The sequence below is a fragment of the Ursus arctos genome, unplaced genomic scaffold (genome assembly GCF_023065955.2).
Source record: "Ursus arctos isolate Adak ecotype North America unplaced genomic scaffold, UrsArc2.0 scaffold_29, whole genome shotgun sequence".
NCBI lineage: Eukaryota > Metazoa > Chordata > Mammalia > Carnivora > Ursidae > Ursus > Ursus arctos.
In genome coordinates this window covers 7615064-7621305 of record NW_026622974.1, presented here as the reverse complement: position 1 = coordinate 7621305, position 6242 = coordinate 7615064, and the positions used below count along the sequence as shown (strand labels likewise).

The following is a 6242-nucleotide window of genomic DNA, read 5'->3' as shown; positions in this document are numbered from 1 at the left end:
CAGAAAGACAAAAGTGAAATATGGTTAATTTAAATTTATGAAAATGTGTTGTAAGTTAGTATCTGAACTGAAGTTAACGCCAGGCTGCCGTAAAAATTGCTTGCAAACTTAGTCTTTGCAAATTTAGCCCGCACTGTATTTTCAGCTGGTGTTATTATTTGATGATGATGAGATCCATTTTCACTGCATACTAAGGAGATTAGTAATGTTGTAGTAGATGTTTTTGTCCTTAAAACAGCTTTCAAATATAGTGTATCTTTCAAAAATAGTGTGTAAGTTACTGCCAACTTTTCTCCTTTATTTCGGCGAATACTTCAATGTGCGTTCCTGTGTGTGTGTTGTGTGGTTGTGCTTTTGGCACTTGCTCGATTGTTTCCTCAGAATAAATTCCTAAAAGTGAAATTGCCTAGTCCAATGACATGAACATTTAAATTGTTCATATTATTGTGTCACTCTGGCCAAAGAATGTAACATTATACACCTTTTCTCGTCCTGTGAGTGTAGGGGATTGCCTAGTTCCTGATATTCTGGCCCATACTAGGTGCCATAATTATTGGGAGTCTGACACAGGAAAAATGATATATTTTAAAGGAATGTTTCTTTGTTTCCCATAGCCTTCCTTAGTCATGATTTTGATAAATGTTAAGGAACGTTTTTTACAAGCTTGTCTCAGAAGGTCAAGCAAGGTCAAAAATTATTCTGTTTTCTTCTAAAAGGTTTCTAGTTTCCCATTTTACATTTAGGTCTGTGATCCATTTTGAGGTTTTTTTTTTTTTTTTTTTTGGTATGGTAAAAGTAAGGGGTGAGGTTAATTTCTTCCCCATCTGGATGCCAGTTGTTTCAATATCATATCCTAAAGGACTGCCATTTCCTCATTGATTGCCTTTGCATCTTTTCAAAAATAAATTGACCATATATGTGTAGATTTATTTCTAGCTTTTCTATCCTACTCCGTTGGTTTATATGCCCACTCCTTTGTTAATAGTACACTGTCTTAATACTCTAATTTTATAGTTAGTCTTTAAATCAGGCAGTGAAAGTTCTCCATATTTCTCTGTAATTGACTTGCCATTCAAGATTCTTTGCATTTTACTGTAAGTTTTAGAACTGGCTTGTCAATATCTATCATAAAGACTGCTATAATTATGATTGGAAGTTTGTTAAATCTATCGAAAAAGTGGGGGAGAATTGCCTTCATAACAATAGTAAGTCTTCAAATCTATGACTGCTCTGTGTCTTTCCATTTATTTAGCTATATAATTTCTTTCAGAAATGTTCTGTAGTTTTTGTGTTATGCCTGTGGTTGTTAACTATTTTATATTTTGAGGCTGTTGTAGATAAAAGTGCTTTTACTTTTGTTTTCCATTCGTATCCTGTTGAAACATAAAAAATACAATCTGTTTTCTGTATATTAACTTTATACCTTGTGACTTTGCTAAATTCAGTTGATTACTTCTAGTAGCCTTGGAGAACCTTTAGGATTTTTATACATAAACAATATGTCTTGTAAATGGATAAATTTACTTCCTTTTTTCTCATCTTAATGCTTTTTATTTCTTTTTCCTCTATTACAATCAGTAGGATTTCTAGTATATTATTGAATAGAAGTGGTGAGAGTAGACAAGCTTGTCTTTTCCCTACTATTAGTGCAAATCGTTCTGTATTTCACCATTGAGTATATTAGCTGCAGATTTTTCCAAGGTGCCTATTTCAGTCCTGACCTTCAACCCGTATATAGGATTCTCAGTTGCCACCAGAGAAATAAATGGTGACTTACTATCTATTCATGTCCATCGTTTCCTAGCTGCCAATGAAATCCTTATCTCACCTGATTCTACCTCATCCTACATAGAAACAGAAACATCTGCATTTGTTTTAAAAGCTGCAAAGTATTCCCTAAATCATAGTTTACCTAAACAGTGACTTAATGACTGACATAATTTGTTTCTCATATTTTGCTGTTTTATCGTAGGAACAAGTGTCATTTCTATGTGTGCAAGTGTATTTATGTAGAATGAATTATCAGATTCAAAGTATAAATGCATTTATAATTTAGAGTGAAATAGGAAACCTTTTGAATGTGTTGAGCAGAGGAGTGATGGACTCTGATTTAAATCTTAAGGGTTCACTTTGGTTGCTCTGTTAAAAACAGGAATGCAAGAATAAAAGAAAGAAGATTAGTTTGAGGTTATTGCAATAATTCAAACTCGAGATCATTGTGGTTTCGACCATTGTGGTTTCAACCATGGTGATGGCAGTCGAAATTTGAGAAGTGGCTGGATATATTTTGAAGGTGGAAACAGCAGGGTTTACTGGCAAATTGCATGTGGTGTGTAAAAGAATGAAAAAGGTCCAAGATGACTCCAAAAAGTTTGGCTTGAGTAGCTAGAAAATGGGAGTTGCTGTCAAGTGAAACAGCCACAAATGCAAGAATTTATTGGAAGGGAAGAAGTTATCGGAAGTCCAGCTTTAGTTATGTTGGAGTTTGATAAAAAATAAAAAATAAAATAATTAAAATTTTAAAAATTGAAAAAAAAAAGATATGATGAGATATGTTGGAGTTTGGGATGTTGCTATCCAAGTAGGAATACTGAGTTAAGCAGCTGGATAAATAAATTTGGAGTTTGCAAAAGATGTCCAGTGATGCATAGTTTCAGCCCCTTTTACCTATATCTTCAATAGCTGTCATTTCCCCTAAAATTCTTTTCACATATTTATTTCTATTCAATGTTTTTTTCCCACATTTCTAGACTCTCTTTTCCTTAGACTCTTTATTTCCTGTGGGTTGTAGTCTCCCTTGTGCTTCTTGTCATTGTCATTTCTCTCTCTCTCTCTCTCTTTTTTTTAAGATTTTATTTATTCACTTATTTGAGAGAGAGAGAGAGAGAGAGCATGCATGAGTGGGGGTGGGGCAGAGTGAAAGATAAGGAGAGAGAATCAGACTCGTTGCTGAGCTTGGAGCCCAAAGAGATGCAGGGCTCCATTCCAGGACCCTGAGATCATGACCTGAGCTAAAACCCAGTCAGACACTTAACTGACTGAGCCACCTGGGTGCCCCAGTCATTGTTATCTTTTATTCAGAAATGTCTTTATTGTTTCTTTCTTTCCTGCGTTCCTTTATCTCCTAATTTTCCTCTGTTTTCTAGCTGCTTCTTCCATGACTTATATTTCTTCTTTGCTTATTTCCTTTGAAATTGCAATTATTACATTACTTCTTTTTTAATTCCGAAAATAACTTTGCATTATAGATTTTATGTACCCTATTGCAGAAGGGTTTTGGTAAGTTACTTCATCTATAAGGAAATTATGCTCTCCTTTTTTTCTTTTTTTAGGATTTTTCTTATGGTGCTGAATTTTTCCTTTTTTGTTTAACTGTATTTTAAGGAGTTGAGTTGTCTCGGACCAGCTGTCAGGCAGGAGGTTTTGCTGGGGGGCAGTTGCCTTCTAGGTTTCTTGATTTAAGTCTTTTATCCTCCCTTGCTACAGTGAAAATATAGTGTCTCTGTGTACCCATGGCTCCTGTGTTAGGATATAATCTTGCAGATTGGAGCCCTCGCTGCCTTGTTTCAATAGCTGCTGCTAGGAAAAGAGGCGACCCGTCTTCCCAGGTGTACTTTTCACTCTCGGAAGATACTGCTTCCTGGAGCCCACTTTCTGTGTTATCTTTTGCTACCCCCCCTCCCAATATCCATGGCCTGTTTATCTTAGCCCATCTCATAGTGGTTCCAACTGTATATATTTCCTTCTAATATCTCAGAGTGTATAATTCTGAGCTTTTCCACTGTTGAGCCCCCTACAAATCCCCTTTTTCTTTCCCACCATGCTGTGATAGCTTCTAAGAACAGAACTGAAAGTTCTGTTGGTATCAGGTGCCAGGGACACACTGTTGTAGTTAGTAGACTTTCTTCTTATTGTCTAGCTCAATATGTTGCTTGTGCATGTATATTTCATTCTCCTTGTGGCTCTGTGTGATTTCCAGGAAAGAAGTGGAACAATTCAGAAGGAAGTTGCCATAATATCACTACCAAAATTGGAAGTGAATCTTCTTTAAAAAATAGAGGTTTTTTTCCAGATAGGTCCGTATTCTAAAGTCATGAACATATATACAATGAAAGGTCTTTCTCTCATCTCTGTCCTCTGGCTGCCTATCTTCTATTCCAACAAGAATATTTCCATTCTCTTCTATAACTTTCAGAGATATTCTGTGAATGAAAAAAAAAATGAATTAGGAATGTTTGCTTCTGAAAAGATGGGGTAATTGTACGTTCCCCTATTCCTCCCACTAAGTGCAGCTAAATCATAATTGAACATTATATATAAAACAAACATAAGATTCTAAAAGGTGGAGAGAGGAAGGCAGACAGGCTAGGGACCACAGGATCTGATAAAAAATATGGCACTGAATTTCCTTGATTTTTTCCTGCTTCACATACCTAGATTGGGCTCTAGAAAAGCCAGCAACCTGGAGATGCCAGGGGCACAGATAAAAAAAGTAGCCTCAAGACAAGCCTACTGTCTCTAGGTGAAGGGCCAGGAAAGGAGCAGCCTAGCAAGACAGAACTTTTAGACTGTAACTGCTTCAGGCAAACACCGCAAGAAAAAAATTATGGCATCACCTCAGTCAGCAAGTACCAAGTGAAAAGACTGGCCCTAAATCTTGGTCAGGCTGTAATGAAGTAATCCTCCCCCTCCTCACAGGGGTAGTGTCAAAGGAGGCCTAGAGGAGGGTCATGACTTTCTATACTGTTTAGCAGTAATGAGGCCACCCCTACTGCGGTGTTAATGGAGACCACACCAAGAGCATGGACTGCACCAGAAATGAGCAATAACAAGGAGTCCCCTCCTACTCACTGGAGTGGTGACCCATGAGCCTTAGAAGATGGGTCAAGAATTTCACCGCCACTTAGCAAGAAAGAGGCTACGCCTCAAACACCTTCTCACCTCCAGGCCAGTGGAGGTCATCTGGGAGCAATAATGAGGAATCCCTTCTTCTCCTAGCCTGAGTGATATAAGAAGAATCTAGTAGGGAGACTTGCTTTCACCATCAACCAGCAGTAGCAAGGAAACCTCTCCCCATGCTGAGTGATAAACCTAAATTTCAGTCCCCCTACCTGGCAATAATGAGGTGGCATTCCCATTCCCACTCAGAATAATGCCAAAAGAAGCCTGGAAAAAAGATGAGTTAAATAAAATGCAGTGTTATAACATAATATCCAAAATATCCATGTTTTAGTAGAAAATCACTCATACGGAGAACCAGAAAGATTTCAACTTGAATAAGGAGAAACAATTAACAGACGACACAGATCTTAGAATTATCTGACAAGGATCTTAAGGCAGCAGTAATAAAAATGTTTCAACAAGCAATTATAAGCATGCTTTAAGCAAATGAGAAAAATAGAAAGTCTTAGGAAAGAAACAAAGTCTATAAAGAAATAGTACTTACAAAAAAGAAACATATGGAAGTTTTAGAACTGAAAAATACAATAACTAAAAAAGAAAAAAACAAAAAACCCTCAGTGGATGGGTACAACAGCACAATGGAGAAGAGTGAAGAGAATCAGTGAACTTCAACGGAGGTCAATAAAAATTGCCCAATATGAAAAAAAAAATTGAGCAGAACTTCAGGGACTGTAAAACACCTAACATTTATGTCATCAGAGTCCTAGAAACAGAAGCAAGAGGGTGAAGCTGAAAAAGTATTTGTAGAAAGTAGGGCTGAAAATTTCCCAAATGTGGCAGCAGACGTGAACCTATCGATTCAAAAAGCTAAGCTAATCCCAAACAGGAAGTCCACAGCAAGAGAAATGATAGACAAACTTCCGAAAACTAAAGACAAAGGTAAGTTTTAAAAGCAGCAAAAGACAAATGGAACCTTATCATAGTGGGGACAGAAACTGGAATGATAGCAGATTCTTCATCAGAAATTGTGGAGACCAGAAGAATGGTATATCAATTTGCAAGTGCTCAGAGAAAAGAACTGTCAACCTAGAATCCTATCTCCAGCAAAAATATCCCGTAGGAATTAAGGAGGAGTCAAGACATTCTCAGTTGAATGAAAACTAAGAGAATTTTCCACTAGAAGACCTACTATCCTAAACAAATGACTGGAAGTAGTTCTCTAAACAGAAAGGGACCAATGAAAGTGGGAATCTGGACATCAAGAAGGAAGTAAGGACCCAGTAAATAGAAGATATGTAAATGCAATAGACTTTTCTTCTTGTGATTTCTAAATTATGTGT

The 6242-nt window shown here is 36.9% G+C and overlaps 1 protein-coding gene across 6 annotated transcripts in view; it reads left to right on the top strand.

Moving 5' to 3' along the window:
* LOC113261234 (24-hydroxycholesterol 7-alpha-hydroxylase) overlaps window positions 1-6242 on the top strand; it is a 90917-nt gene that overhangs the window by 994 nt on the left and 83681 nt on the right. The window lies entirely within an intron of this gene.